This window comes from Natator depressus, chromosome 10 (genome assembly GCF_965152275.1).
Source record: "Natator depressus isolate rNatDep1 chromosome 10, rNatDep2.hap1, whole genome shotgun sequence".
Lineage (NCBI taxonomy): Eukaryota > Metazoa > Chordata > Testudines > Cheloniidae > Natator > Natator depressus.
The window spans coordinates 35,471,151-35,487,555 of NC_134243.1; the positions used below are offsets into that span (position 1 = coordinate 35,471,151).

A 16,405-nucleotide genomic window follows, 5' to 3' on the forward strand; every position below is an offset into this window, starting at 1 on the left:
CCCGCCCCCCACCTTAAAGTGACCGCAGCCAATTTCTCATGGGGAGATGATGGGGGGTTATAAGGGGGGGGGGGGTTCGTGCAAATGCCCCCAAAGGGAGGGGCATAATCCTGCCCCACTCCGGGTCTGCAGGGGAGCTCTCCAGCCCTTGCTTGAAATGACAGCCCCACAAAGGAAAAAGGGGATCATGCCCCACAAGGAGCAGAGAGGGGCAATGCCACCAGCAGACTCACGCACCCCCGTGCTGCTGGTGGCTGGCAACACGAGTAACACGGGGAGGCACCAGGGGGACAGAAAATAAAAGGAGGGCTCAGCGGGGGGCCAGGTTAAAGAGGGGCTCTGATGGTGCAGCCGATGAGAGCGATTCCAGGCAGTCTGGAGACACTGAGGGTGAGGGCGGGGGCGCGCGGGGAGGGGCATCCGAGAAGAAAAAAAAAAAAAGTTTTCTGCGCCGCCCGGGAATCGAACCCGGGTCGCAAGAATGGGAATCTTGCATGATACCACTACACCAGCGGCGCGACTTGGGATGGTGGTTCCCGGCCGATCCCATCATACTATGCCGTGCAGCTCCATCTATGGGCTCACCACAGTATTGTTCTGCAGGGCTAGCGAGGATTAGCAGCGGGATGGCCACGGCCCTTGCTGTTGTAGGAGAATACAGACGCAAGAGGGCTCCCTGTTACACCCCAGCGCTGAGGTGGCTGGCACAGGTACTTACCCGCTTTGCAGCCGCTGCTCGCCTGCCCTTGTGCAGTTCTGCCACGAGCCGCATGTTGCAGCTCTTGGGATTTGAATCTCGTGGCGGTCTTTAAGCCACCACACTAGCTCCAGAGTCACTGCCTCCCCCCCAGTTCAAATGCCTTGCACAGGGGAAAAGCCCCATTTTAAACAAATATTTCAGGTGCTTAATTGCAAATACAATCAACAGCGACGCTGTGCCTTTTAGTCTTTCCTAATGGATAAATAATGAATAGGGAACAATAATAATTAGTGATTAATAGAAGAATAACATGACTGATAATATATCTTACATTTCTACAGCGCCATTCATCCTGCAGGATCCCAAAGTGCTTTATAGACTATGCTATACAGAAAGTCTGCCCATAAAATGCAGCCATCTCTGGAGTGGAGGAGGGCAGTAACCATCCAGTGCTGCAGGAGAAGGAATGCTAGTTGACTAGCAGAGCATTTACCAAAAGTTTCACCGAACTTTTAATGTTCAGGGGGAAAAAATGCAATGTCACTTAGAATGAACAATTTAAGGTGGAACTGTTTGTCGTCTGTAACTGAAGGGTTTGATAGATTGGGAAATGCACTGTGAGCTAAGTGGCTAAGTATAAACAGCTCACGCCACAATATGCAATATGATTAAATTAGTATTTCAAGATTCAAAGGCCAGCAGGGACCATTGTGATAATCTAGGCTGACTTCTTGCACAGCACAGTCAGCAAATCTTGCCCACTTCAGTAATTTCTGCATGAAGCCCATAATTGCTGTTTCAGCTAGAACGTATCTTTTATAAAGCCATCCAGTCTTGATTTAAACTTTTAAAGATTGCAAGTGAGATTGATTTAATGACTGAAATCCACCATCCCCAGCTAAGTTGTTCCAATGGTTAATTATCCGTACTGTTAACAACCTGCATTTACTTCTAGCCAGAATTTGTCTAGCTTCAGGTTCCAAGCGCTGGGCTTTGTTATGCTTCCCCCCTGCCCCCCCCAGCTATGAGAAATGTCTACCCCACATAGGTACTTGTCAGCCATGATCAAGCCACTTCTTAACCATCTCTTCAAGAAACTAAATTGATTTAATCTTTAGCTGAGGTTTTTCAGACCTTGATTCATTCCGGTAGCTCTTTTCTGAACCCTATTTCTTTCTTTTCTGCATATTTATTACAAATTAATTATATTAAAGTAATAATTTCACAGTATTTGCTTCAGCAAGGTGGCAATCTGCACTCAATGCTTCACTTTAGATAGTAACACATGGGTCAGAAACAAACTATCCTCTTCTCTTTCGTGCTGGTCTAACTGCTATATATGCTGTTCTTTAAAGGAGGAATCCTGACATTAAGCTGAGTGATGTGATGGGCCATCTCGAGTACCTCTGTGTAATTAACATTCTGATGTGCATGAGAAAATGTAAGCCAATACTTATTTCTTTTTACTGAGAACATAGGATGAGAACATTTGACATTGGTGGGTGAGGGACCGTCATCCCCTTTGCTCCTTTCCCATCGACCCTCTTTTTCACATGCCCTGTGCTTGTCAATGGCACCAAGTCCTTACGTGATCATTTGAAGTTTTAGGCTTTTGACAATATATCTGAGGCATCTGGCCAGCTCACTTTGATACTGTTATGCCGAAAGGTGCTAATGGCTGCCTGCCAGTGGGTGAGTCTTGAGTCCAGAGATAATCACAGACCCTGCCACCCCCTCTTTCAAGTTTGGCAGAAGGAACAAATCAAGTCCTGTTATATAGTAAAGATAGCTGCAGACTTTGGTGGCAGCCACCCTTGGCACTAAGCCTCATGGTTGGCCAGAGCTAATCCAGGTAGATTAACAGGGGTTGCAGGCTGTGTGTGTTGGATGCCAAAAGCCAGGAGAAGCAGTTGTGAGTGTGACTCTGAGAAGAAGCAGAGGGCTTCTTGGGCACAGGGCTCGCTGGAGGGGCAGACCTGGAGATTTCTGGACAAAGAAACTGCCTGCTGTGTTTTGTTTCTACTGCGTTCAGGGAAACAGGATGTTGTGGACATTCTTTGTAAATAAACAAGAGTCCATCAAGATTATACCTGCCTTGTGTCATCAATTTCTCACACTAACTGTAATGGAAACAACCCTGCAAGGCCCTCAATACTGGCTAACAATTGTGGCCCAAAGGAACAACAATACCATGCCATCGATAATGTGCAGACAAATGGGTGGATTAGACAGAGGGGATGAGAGAGGATGCAAACCTCTCCTTAGCTCAGCTTTTCCTTTGCTTTTGTAGTGCTGTGGCAGGCACTCGGGCAGAGCAGAGTGCATTCTGGAAGAAGTGGGGTTTGTTTTACCCAGAATGCTCTCTGCTGGCATGCATGAGGGGTTGACCCTTGCAAGAGTGGCACTGGCAGGGCTACAGCTTTGGGGAGGGTGTCTCCGGATCTACAGAGATAGCTGGAAAACATGACGTGCTTTTTAACAGCCCAGCATAATACACTGGAATAGTAAAGTGATCCACATAATGGGCAGCTGCTCAGAAGGCATCTGGTGTCACTGCAGACCATGTCCTGGGAGCAGCGTGTGAAAGGTGTGCTGGCCGGAGTTTAGCTTGCATGATGGCCCTGCAATAGGTTCTAGCTAACCTAAGCAGGGAGAGCCCAATGTAAAACCCATTGGAGTCAATAGAAAGGCTGTCAAAGAGCAGACCTCTACAGCAGGGGTTCTCAAACTGGGGGTCGGGACCCCTTTCTCATAGCAAGCCTCTAAGTGCAACCCCGCCTTATAAATTAAAAACACTTTTTAATATATTTAACCCCATTATAAATGCTGGAAGCAAAGTGGGGTTTGGAGTGGAGGGGGGTTGTGAGCTGTCAACCTCCACCCCAAACCCCGCTTTGCTCCCAGCATTTATAATGGGGTTAAATATATTAAAAAGTGTTTTTAATTTATAAGGCGGGGTTGCACTTAGAGGCTTGCTATGTGAAAGGAGTCACCAGACACAAAAGTTTGAGAAACGCCACTCTATAGCATCTGACATTCAGTACAGATTCCCCCCCGGAGGGTCTAGCTGTGTGGCCAAGTGGAAAATGTTGGATTCTCTCTTCTAACACACCCGCCGTGTGGCCACCCTGACCTTTCAAACCTCTGCAGCATGCTGCATGTCTCCCATGAGCGGGATGTTTCTCTGTCCTGACCTTGGAGTGAAATATAATGGCTTGCAGGGCCATTGATCCTGACAACAGCTTTGATGAGACTATTGTGAACCAGGGCGTGCTGTTCCTAGGGAGAGCTGGGCTGCGGTTTGATTCCTAGGACAAGTGGTTGCGCTGTTTAAGACTTGTTTCTGCTCTAAAAGCAGCACCAGGTATTCAAAGATCCAGGCTGCTCCCGAGTGGCAGGGACCGTTCTGTTGAAGCCTCACTCTCAGAGAGTGGCACCTTCCAACACCACTAGACTCTTTAACAGTGCATTATCGTCACACGGACGGTAAGTGTCGTAACTGTAGATAAAATCAGCCATCCTATGACCAGTATAATATAACGTACACAGTTGCTAATAGAAAAGGACTCTCCGTCTCTAAGGTGCCACAAGTCCTCCTTTTCTTTTTGCGGATACAGACTAACACGGCTGCTACCTGTCACAGTTGCTAATGTGTTCTCAGAAATGCTAGCATAGCACAAGTTTTGCCTTCTTCTTTCACTGGTAATTCTAAGAGAAAATATTTCACATAAGAGTTTCTTTTCAATTTCCCCCCAAATTTCCAGTTTTTCCATATATGGCCTCAAGGGGAAAAACATTTTTTCCCAGAGTTTTTTCTCCCCCCGCCAACTTTCACAGCTCTAGATGAGACAGCTGAAATCCTAACTCCCACTGCCAAGGAGAGGACTTTGCCCTGGTGTCAATCACAGCACAAAGGGCAGAGGAGCGGTGAATCTGGCCCCTTGAAGCAGGGGAGAGTTTTGCTTCAGGGAGTGGCAGGTCAGCATTTCATGCTTCTTGGGGCGCAGAGAATTTTTTTAATGCTGGACAAAATTGTTGGCCCTTCACCGACAACCACTGTCCCACCACTCTGCCAAGTGTATTTTTCAGGTGCCTCCTCCTGTCTAGACCCTCCACTCTCCATAGAACTGATGCTCACTTTTGGTCTGGATCCTACAGCTGAGTGGCAAGTTTTCTTCCATCCTCCTCCTCCTTTGATGCAAAGCCTGAGCCCACAAGTGGCTTGGGTGACCATCACCCTCCCTTAGGAGCTGAGGTTGTCACAGCTCCTGAAAGGCATAAAGCCAGACGGGTCTTGTTCTCTCATGGCACAGGGTGTTAAGATGCCAACAAGCTAACGGTGCTGCTATGCTCCTGTCCATTGCAAACATCTGTGCCCCACTGCCGTCTCCTTTCTACATGGGGATTGGGTTGCCACTTTTGGTTGGACGTATTCCTGGAGGTTTCATCACATGGCATAACCTTTAATTAAAGATTAATCTTTAATTCCTGGGGACTCCAGGATGATCCTGGAGGGCTGGCAACCCTAGCTGGGGAGTTTAGCCCACATGCAGCATGAGGTGCCTGGCTTGGCTCAGATACAGCAGCTGGTGGTTTGTGCTCAGTGACTGAGGCACAAGTAAATCAAACCAGCCCAAGCTCAGGGCCCAGGGCCAGCATTAGACTCGCTGGGGCCCAGGGCAGAAAGCCGAAGCCTGAGCCCCCCATCCAGGACTGAAGCCCAAGCACCTTAGTTTTGTGGGGCCCCACTGTGGCATGGGGCCCCGGACAACTGCCCGGCTTGCTACTCCCTAACACTGGCCCTGTCAGGGCCCAGGCGAATGGCTCAGCGGAGCTTGGAGCCAAAGAGCTGCCTGGCTTCCTGATGCTCCCACCACTACTCGCGTAGGCGCTGACTCCATGGGTGCTCTGGGGCTGAAGCTCCCATGGGGAAAAAACCGCCAGCCCCCCATCAGCTGTCCCCCACCCCCCAGTGCCTCCCACCAGTGGGCCCTGCAGATCAGTACCTCCCCCTCCCTCCCTGATCAGCTGTTTCACGGCATGCAGGAGGCTTGGGGGAGAAGGAAGAAGTGAGGACACGGCAGGGGGTGGAACGGTAGGGGGTGGAACGGGGCAGCGTGGGAGTGGGGTCGGGTGGGGGCGGGAAGAGATGAGGTGGGGTCTTGGGGGGAGGGGGGAAGTAGAGGCGGGGTCTGGGGCAGAGCCGGGGATCGAGCACTGCCCCCTACAGCACATTGGAAGCTCAGCGCCTGTAATTACTAGGCCGCAGCCTGCTGCTCTCTCAGTCCATGATGGGGCGGTTTGGGTAGGGTTATCCTACGTCCGGGTTTTCCCCAACATGGCCTGGTTTTGGGTCCTCCAATCTCCATCTGGGCAGATTTTTGAAATACAAACAAATGTCCATGATTTTTCCTTGCTCGTCCTTTTTCTTTGCCTTCAGAGCTGGGTGGCCAGAAAGTGGCGGCTGGTGGCTGGGTGCCCAGCTCTGAAGGCAGGGCTGCCACTCTGTAGCAGGGCAGAAGTAAAGGTGGCATGGTATGGTATTGCCATAGAAACTGTACCCCCCCACACCCTCTTCAGCTCCTCCTCCCCCCAGCAGTGTCCTCTATTTGGGAATTTGAAATATGATAACTCTAAATCTGCAGAGTCAACATTTCTCTGCTAACGTTTTGCTGGTGTCTGCATGTGGGGTCTCTGTGGGCAGATGCAGCCTAACACCTTGGAGGAAGGGGGTCATTGGATCAGACCCTCCTCCAGCCACTCTTTCTACTTACGCCATTGCTTCCAAACATGAGGGTTCCCACCAGCTGCACATCAGGCCAGGCAATTTGCACCTGTCTGAGCCAGCAGGAGATGGTGTGACATTGGATGGGTCTGGTTCCAAGGAGGGGGTGCAGCTGTGTTACGCAGTTAGGGGGTTCTGATCCTCTCATTGCCATTACACTGTGTCGGCAGCGTGTAACTCTCCCCATATTAACAGCCGTGGTGCGAGCACGCACATGCCTCTGGCCATGTCATCTCACATGCGGCCAAACCCCTCACTGTGGATCGTACCAGTACTGTCAATTGTACCAGGAATTTGGAAAAGACACTTGTGTTGTGCACTTGTGTTGTCCTTCTCTGCTCCTTTCAGGCTCTCTCTAACTTGTCCACTCATCTCTGCTCCTCCCAGGCCACATCCTGCTCTGCCAACATTTCTGCAGCCAACCCAGTCTCTTGGGGAATTGCCCTGTGCCTTCTTGCTCCCAGCCCATGGAAGTGATCAGGTCACTCCCCTCCTTGAGTGGCTCCACCTGCTGTCCCTCAAATGTAAACTATTTGTCACCTCCTTCAAGGCTATCCATAGCTCTGCCCCTCCCGTTATCCTCTCTGGTTGTCCCTCCCTCCATCCACATTGCTGATCTTGTATGCAGTCTAGTAGCTGTGCTGGTCCTAGGATATTACAGAACTATTGCACGTTATTATTGCCTATTATCTCTATTCCTGATCATGTCAGTCTCTCACACAACCATCATCTCCTTGCCTGGCCTCGCCTTCCTGGGCTCATCTGCCAAGCCCCTGTGCTGGCAATGTTTAAGCCAGACTCCCTTCTGCAGTGCTTGCTGACTACCAGGAATCTCACTGATATGTATAAAAAAATTACCTCTTTGTTGTTCTGTTTTCCTGACCTCCATCTCCCTATCTGTCGTTACGCTGAGGCAATGGTCACCTGTTCCTGTCTGGAAAGCACCTGGCACTTTGTGGGAGCCACCGCAACCAAAATGAAATCCTGTGGGGAAGGAGCATTTCACACCCACCGGTGTACGTCACTGCACGGGGGCAGGCCAATGACGAATCATCTGGCTCAATGGGTGCAGGACTGGGCCTTTCCTACAGACACAGAGCCAGTATCCCTGGTATCGCTCCACTGAAGCCAGTGGAATTACACAGTGATGAACAGGCACTGCACAGTTAAGTGAAACCTCATTTGAACTGGTTTAACTTTTTGCCACAGCCCCAGGGCAGACACGAGACACCAGCCAGGCCTTTAGCTGCAATGGGTGCAGTATGGAAAGCTACAGCTCCTAAGCAAATAGACAGAACCTTCCTGACTCCCTTGAGGAGCCTTCCTCAGCAAACACTTGTCACCTCTGGCCCAGAGGCAGGGGAATCTCACTGTGGCAATGACAGCTGCTAGTGCAAATAGGCCAGGCCGATGGAGCATGAACCTTGGAACATTTTGTGCAAATAATCATAATAATTTTTTTTAAATAGATTCTGTGCTGTGGATTCCCTTTTTTAATGCTTTTAGCAAAAAAGGCTTAAGGTCGCCAGTGAGTAAGGGACAAACAGGAAGGCTCTAAAAGGATGAGAGCAGGCATACGTTATTATTGTTTATGATTTGCATTGGTCTGGGACCCCATTGTGCTAGGTGCTATGCACACCCAGGACACACAGAAAGCTGAGCCCCCGGGTGGACACAGACAAATGGGGGAGACACAAGGAAAGCAGGAGACAGCATGGTGGGCTATGGCCTGAGCAAACTAGCAGTCCAGCTGTTAAAAGTAACTGTTTAATGGTTAAGATGGAGGGCCTTGCACAGCTCCTCCCCGCAAGGAGCTCAGAACAGCTTACCAAACAAGTATGCTTTTCTTAGGAAACTGAGGCACAGATGAATTAAGTGACTTGCTAAAGATCAGTTTGGGAGTCAGTGGCAGGAAGAGAACCCAGGAGTTCTGGATTTCAGTCTGCCGCTTTACCCCTCAGTTCCACCTTCCCCTATCAGTCAAGCCCTGGCAACAGGTGATGCCATCACTGACCCCTAGAGCTGAGCAGGGCGGGTAGGAACATTATACCTTGGTGGTGTTGGTATCAGCAGCTGTGGCAAGGGAACCTACAATCCCTAACTCTATATGGGCCCCAAATCTGTTTGCACTGACTTCCCACAGCCAGGGCTCCCACTGGCTGGGTGCAGTATTGTGCCTGTGATGGGGTTCCCGGGGTGCAGCCTGGGACTGTGGGACCGCTGTACTGTCTTGGGCTGTCTCTCACAATGCTTTGCTAGTGACAAGCAGCAAACCTCTCCAGGCCCTGTTATCACTTAGCACAACAGCGTGTGGAGCCCCTCACCCAGCTAGATTGTGTGAATGCTCCCAGAGCCACTCATGAATCACACTGGGAAAGGCAGCAGCCAGATTCCCCAAGCTCCCAGAACTGTACCTCAGGAATATACCATCTTGCACTGCTCAAGATGAGCAGTGCAAATGTATTAATTGGTTCATCACTTCATCAATGGAAAGTGGATATACACCAACCTTTGCAAATCTGAGCAGATTTACCACATGCTTCATACAAACTCACTGGTAAAGCTAAACAGTAAAAAAAATGTATTGACTACAAAAGATAGATTTTAAGAGATTATAAGTCACAGGCAAAAAGTCAGGGTAGTTACCAAAAGAAAATAAAAAATAGGCATGCAGTTTCAACTCTCAACCCTACTAGACTGGGCAACATCTATTAAGCAGTTTTTCTCACCCCACTGGATATTGCAATCCTTAATATACAGGTTTTTCCCTTAAACCTGGGCCCGTCTCCTCTGTTGGAGTCTTCAGTCTTCTTCTGAGTGTCTTTGTTGCTTGCAGCATAGGTTGGGGAAGGAGAAAGGTGAAGCATGGGCCCCCTGTGTTCTGTTTTATACCCTCAGTCCATGTGCTTGGAGAACACAAGTCCAGGCATGTCTGGTGGGCATTGCTGAGTCCCCGGCAAGGTTAAGCAATTCCCCTGGAGTGGCGTTATGCAGGTAAGTCATTGAATTGTAGCTCCCTTGCTGGACAATGACTGGTGATGTCTGCTGTTCAGATTACCTCCCTTTTCATTGTCTCTGGAGAGCTAGTATCTGGGCTGCTCCCAAACCCACAGAATATTTTAATGACAACCATACAACCCAATTCTCATAACTTCATACGCATTAATGATATACATATTTAGATAGAAAAATGACTTTCAGCAGATCATAACCTTCCCTGATACCTCACATGGCCTGCTTTATATGCAATATCACAATTATATATAAATGAGGAATATGGGGGTTACAAGATGCTCCCCCAAGGTATAGTATGTCACAGTGCCCTTAGTGAGGAAAATCAGCAGAGATGTTTTTGACTCTATGTCGTGTTAGGGCCTGCCTCTGGGGGAGCAGAATGCCTCCTGGGAGATGCCAAATGTGTTCAGCTTCCATTGCAGCGCAGAGCGGGGCATGGCCTGGAGGAGCAGAGATGTAGAATACACAGGATCAGGGCCACAGACTAACTCTTTGCTGTTCCACTCTCACTTTGCCAGCTCTGTTATATCATCGATCCGGTCTGACGTCTCCTTGGTGCATTTCTGTTGGGGAAGGTTTGTAATCCCCAGCAGTCTCCGGCCTGTTCCTGGCCTTCTTCTTGGCGTCTGGCTCAAGAGAACACACTGAGCTCTCACTGAGCCATGTTCCTAATGTGATGGTATTTCATATGCCCAGGTGCCAACTTCTCATTCTTCTTTATTGATCCCTTTGCATTATGGACTAGCCTGGGACCTCCAAGGCTACCCTGGACAAAGCTGCCCCCACCCCCGTCCACCACCCCAATGGGGATTGAGTGCTGGGTGTGATGTGGTAAGCGGCTACTTTCTGTACTTTGCAACAGTTGGCAATGTACCATCTAAACACACACAGAGCAATGGGTACTGTCTATTTTAGCCATAAGCGTGGGGCTGTTTCTTCCCCACTCTTGTGGTGTGTTGGGGAGGCACCTCCGGGTGTCCGGGCATCAAATTAAACCAACAATTCCTAACAAGATGGATGAAAACTCACCACCTCCCTCCCCAAAAAACAAATGGAGTCAGCCCGCTTGCACCTTCTCCCTGCCGCGACGGCCTGATGGAGCAAGCTTTGTAGGGAGTTTTGTCCAACCCCACCCTGCCTCCAGCCCCTACCCAGATGCTCCAGTTTGTCCGTAGCTATGTACTTACCTGGCCTCTTTGCTGTAGGGTCTGGGCACCTCACACTCATTAGTGGATTTTAGCCGGGCAACACCTGTGAGGGTGATAGGGCAGTGAGGCACAGATAGACCAACACTCAGATCCTTAGAGTTATTTCGGCATTTGACTCCCATTGATTTTAATGCCTAGATACCTTTGAGGCTCTGGGCCAAGGAGACTTGCCCCAAGTCATCCAGCTTGTCTATGGGCATGTCCAGGGCCGGATTAACCTTTTGTGGGCCAAACATATTTGCCATGCGGGCAAAGGAGTATGGCGTGGGGAGGTCAGTCCCCAAAGCACAGGGCCAGCCAGGGGCAATGGGGCATAGCATGGTGCGGCTGGCCCCACTCCACCCAGCCCAGTGCAAGGGCACCATATACAAACTGGCAGTTGCCAGACACACTCTGGCCCGCCCAGCCCTGTGCTGCCAGTGTGCCCCTTCCCCTTGGGGGTGGGCCCATGCCGTGCCACACAGCCCCCGACTTCCTATGCCCAGCGTCCCCCGGAACTGCTATGCCCAGCAGCCCCCCACACAGACCTCCACCACAAATGCACAGTGGCCTGCACACCACCACCCCTGCCCAACACCCCCCCACACAGCCACACCACTATTGCCCAATGCACTTCCCCACAGCCCACCACCACAACTTCACAGCACCCCACTCAGACCCCCCACTGCCCAGCATCCCAATACACAGACCTCCCCCACCGAACCCAAAGAGACCCTGCACTGGCCAGCAGCCCCACACACACCTCCAGAGACCCACTGCCTCACACCCTGCTCCCTGGCCACACTCACCGGGCCTGCTGGAAGGTGACGGTGTCTGCCAGGCTGAGCTGGCAGTGCAGCCGGGGCTGGTCCAGTGCTAGGGCGGGGAATCACTCCGGCCTCTCGGGAGTGGCGCGATTAGCCAGGTCAGGGTCTGCCCTGGTCCTGGCTGGACTCCCTCAGGACCCACTTGCCTGGAGATAGGGTGACCATAGGTCCGCATTTGGCCGGGACAGTTCCCTTTTTAAGCTCTGTCCCAGCCATCCTGACTTTTTGACAAAAACGGCCATTTATCCCGTTTGCTCTTGCCAGCTGATTAGTTGGCAAGAGCAAATGAACAAATGCCCAGTTTACCAAAAAAGTCTGGTGCGCACCCCTAGCGGGGCATGGAGGAATGTGCAGGGGTGGTGGTGACACGAGGTGTCAGGCAGCAGGGCTTGGGGGGTCAGCCCCAGCCCCAGGTAGAATGGAGCTTGGGGGCGGTTCTAATTTATTTTTCCACAGACCACCTGAAAATCGCTGGGGGTCTCGGCGGACCACTTTGTGATCTTTCCCAATATTGTGTCTACCATTAGCTAACGATTGTAAAGCGCTTTGGATAAGAAATATGTAAAAAAACATTGGGGTGCGGGGCCTGGCCAGGACTTCGGGTGAGGGAGGGGGCTCAGGGTTGGGGCAGGAGGTTGGCGTGTGGAGTGCTTACCTGGGCAGCTCCCATTTGGTGTGAGGGGTGCAGGTGGGAATGTGGGGCGGGGGCTGCAGGTGGGGGGGTGCAGGTGTCAGGGAGGGCAGGGGGCTGGGGGCTTGTGAGGGGGGGTGCAGGAGTCAGGGCTGGGGTGCAGGGTCTGGGAGGGAGTTAGGGTGCAGGAGCGGGCTGGGGGTTGGGGTGCAGGGTCTGGCCAGGAGGTAGGATGCAGGAGTGGGCTCAGGGCTGGGGCAGGAGGTTGGGGTGTGGAGCGCTTACCTGGGGCAGCTCCTGTTTGGTGCAAGGGGTGCAGGTGGGAATGTGGCGGGGAGGGGTGCAGGAGCTCCCGTTTGGTGCTCAGGGTGGGGGTGGGGATATGGGGGGGTGCAGGAGTCAGGGTATGGGGCTGGGGGCTGGGGTTGTGGGGGTGTTCGCTGCCCTGAGAGCGGGCCAGGACGGGATCCCTTTGGAGCCTGGGCCCGGTGCCATGACACCATTGTAAACCCAGTACTGGGTATGGCACAGCAGGGAGCTGAACCCAGCTCTCCCAGGTCAATGTCTTATGGACTAGAGCGTCCTGCCTACCCGGTCTGGGGAGCATTAGTAAGAGAAGCTCAGTTAGAAGGACATTGAATGTGTTCAATACAGAGACCTTGATCCTCCCCAGCAGTACACGCTGTCTTACAGCGCCTCACTGCCCTTGCTGGCGTCAGACACCGCTCCCGAGCTCATCCCTCCACCCCTGAGCCTGTCGAGTGAATCCAAGTGTCTTTCACCCAGCTCTTGACCTTCCTGGACATGAGCTGCACTGAGCACATGAGCCCGAGGGGCAGGAGCGACGGGGCTGGAGGACTCCAGAGGTTGCATGTCGCCCCAGCTGCATGCTCCGTCAGGGCAAGGGGAAACCCCGGCAGCTCCTCATTCTGCGCTTCAGAACACAAGATCTCATGTGAAATAAAGGCAGGAATACGCACATACTCGTGTGTTGCCAGAGATGCTGGGCTTTGGCTAGCTGAGAAAGGGCTTGGCTTCCCCTTTGTCCTACCCAGACTGACAGGGGCATATAGGGCACCTCCTTCTATATTACAACCTCCCATTCCCATTAGCAGTGGCTTAGGCAATGGGAGTTAGGCACTTAACACCTTTGAGGATCTGGTTCAGCGACTTGAGGTGAGAGCTGGTCCGAATCCTGATCTTTGGCAGCCCCCTCCCTTTATTCCAATCGGTCTCTGCTTCTCTGTGTACCCATGCACCCTGCCCGACAGGGCAGCTCTGGGCTGCGCTGCCAGCCTTAATTGCAGCCAGAAAGGGTGGTGGCTGCAATGCTGCACATGCCAGTCACTCACAGCCATCCCAGGGCACAGGGAAGTGAACCTTCCCCTGGAGAGAGGTGTCAGTGCAGCAGTGCTCCCAGAGTCCCAGCCCTCACTGGCTAGAGAAGAAAGAATGCCCAAGGTCACCCTGGATGTCCTGTGAGGCAAAGGCAGGCCACACCTGATGAAAAGTCCAATGACTAAAGCATCTTCTTGTCAAGTCTGAACTGGAAACTGCCTTTAAACCGGATCTGACCTGGGGCACAAGAAATGCTGGATGGCATGTGGGGGCCTTGTGTTCCCCTGGATAACCTTTTCCAGCAGTGGGACCGGGGAGACATCATCTAGTGGTTAGAACAAGAGCGTGGAAGTTTAGGAGACCTGGTTCCCAGCTCTGCCACTGATTCATTGTGTGACCTTGGGCAACTCACTGTATCTCAGTTTCTCCATATCTAAAATAAGGATGATAATATTCAGCCCACCTTCAAGATTCTCAAATGAAAGGGAAGTGCAGAATATTATGGCTACTAATTTCTGCCCCCTCTCAGTAATTTGGGGCTTTGAAAGTCATTACTGATTCTGCAGGTTGTTACTCCAGCCCAGACAGAATTTCACTGGGGATTTTTAGTCTTCCTGGGGGCAGCAGGAAACGAGCCAGCAGCAGGATTCTGCTGCGTAAACACAGAACGGTAAAGTCCTTCTTTTGATTATTTAACCCAGATTGGAGCTGGAAGGAATCTGGTGTTTACCATGCACTTTTCCATGGCTCCCAACCTGCCTCAGGCCAAATGCACCACACTGACCTTTGCAATGTGTGACGAAGATCCTGGACCGGGGACCTGTTGTCAACAGCAGAGAGGGGCAGACCCAGGAAATGACATTTCCTTAACGCATACATAGCGGCTTAGGACATCATATTCCAGAGCCAGCATTTTGGTGGTTAACATTTGACAGAGGGAATTGCTAGTGGTCCATCCTGTTCAGTATCTGAGAGTGGCCCACACCAGCTACTTCAGAGGAAGGTGAAAGAAACCCCACAGTGGACAATTATGAAAGAAACTCCCATAGGAGAATTTTCTTTCTCAGCCCCACCAGTCTTGGGCCTGGTCTACACTTAAAATTTAGGTTGCCATAGCTACATCACTCAGGGGTATAAAAAATCCACACACAGCCCTCGAGCCACCTAGCCCGGCTGACCTAATACACAGAGCCAACGCAGCTAGGTTGATGGAAGAAAGCTTCCGCTGAACTAGCGACCAGTGCTGGGAGAGGTGGGAGTCCTACAGTGATGGGAAAATCCCTTCCATCACCGGGGGCTGCATCTGTACTAGAGGATTACGCTAGCATAGCTACGGTGCCATAGCTATGCTGCTACAGTGCCTCTAGTGCAGACATGGCCACAGTATCTGAAGCATGAGAGCTACCGTTGCTTGTCAATGTTGTATCTTATCTAATGTGATGGTGGGTGTTCTGGTGTGAACCCACTAAACCCTTGGCCTCAAAAATGCGTTGCGGCAGTGAGTTCCATAGGTTAATTATGCATTGTATGCAAAACTATTTCTTTTTATGTTTCAAATGAGTCATTTTCTAATCTCACTGGTTTGTGCGCAGAGGAACCTAATCTGTTTTCACCCATGTATTCCTGTGCCATGGTATAGAGTGAATAGAGACAGCCTTCCTGGTGGGACAAAGCCTGTGTCACTTCCATGTGGATACTGTATAAGAGGCCTATGGGTTATGCCTCAGATTGACCCATAATGGCTTGGCTATAACCTGATCTGAACGTGGCCCTTTTCAAGTGTTACATAAACAGAGAGACTATTGTCTTTGTACACAAATGAGACATGGCCCATTCCACATGGGAACCTTTCAGCCATTTGGAGCCAGTCGATCCCCTGGTTTTTCCAGTGGGTGTCTCTAAGTGTTAGGGGAAGTTAAATAGTGGCTTTCTCCAGGGCGTGGGCAGTGGGGAGGGTTTGCAGTAGATGTATCCCCAGGGAGTGAAGCTCATCTCCCTCCCAAAATATATTTTTGTTCAGAGTCTTGTGTTCCCTTCCATAACCCTGCATGGAGGCACCCTACACCCCCACATCCCTCCTGAGCACTGACTTCACAGGAGACTCCATTGGGTGAGCAGCGGCTGTCAGACTGAAGGAGCTGTCTTAACTTGGACTGTTCCCCCTTCTGTGCTATAGGACCTCACCTTAGGGCTCTGGAGACAGGTGTGATAGGGATCCCATGGGATCCAGGGGGCACAGCATCTCCTGCAGATCCCCCAAGATCCATTCAGGTCTAATGGGACCCAGAGGTTAAAGGAGTGAAACACACACACCCCTGGTCTTCTTCCATTATCTGTCCCACAGAAGAGAATATGCCAGGGACTCCACAGGATTTCCTCTTCCTTATGGGTGAATGGAGCCTTACTTTTATTTTCTCCAGTCAACCAACTAATTTGCCTGAAGATCACCAGCGTATGCAGTCTCTCACGGCCAACTTACTAGCCCTGCTTCTTGGATGCTAGTCACTCAAGTGCACCTGAAGGGTGGGGGCTAAAGCATTTGACTGTCTCAATCTCCCCTGTATTTACAGAGACCTCCATGACAGCCCTCGGCTGTTAAAAGCCAGTTAGGGCCCAGTCCTGCAGCCTGTGCTCATGCCAGTACAGTGGCCCTGTTGAAGCTCATGAGACAAAGGTTTGCAGTTTTGGGCCCGAAATTGCTCATTACAGCCACTTCTTAGTTCTTCAATCAGCACGTAAGAAGCTCTTCTGTTTATTTCAATTTTGAAGACAAAGCATCTGCATTCAGTTTTTCTCCCTACTTTGATCACATTCTGCCCTCAGATCTGCTAATTCAATCAGGAAATCTGAAGCCGTTCTCAGCAAAATAGCGGTAGGGATTTTACAATACATAGATGTTGGGAGTTGGTTTAAAATCTGAGG

At 51.0% G+C, this 16,405-nt stretch overlaps 1 non-coding gene across 1 annotated transcript; it reads right to left on the reverse strand.

Moving 5' to 3' along the window:
* Positions 1–447: 447 nt before the first annotated feature.
* TRNAG-CCC (transfer RNA glycine (anticodon CCC)) lies at positions 448–518 on the reverse strand. The gene has a single exon. It is a non-coding gene; the product is annotated as a tRNA-Gly (tRNA).
* Positions 519–16,405: the final 15,887 nt, after the last annotated feature.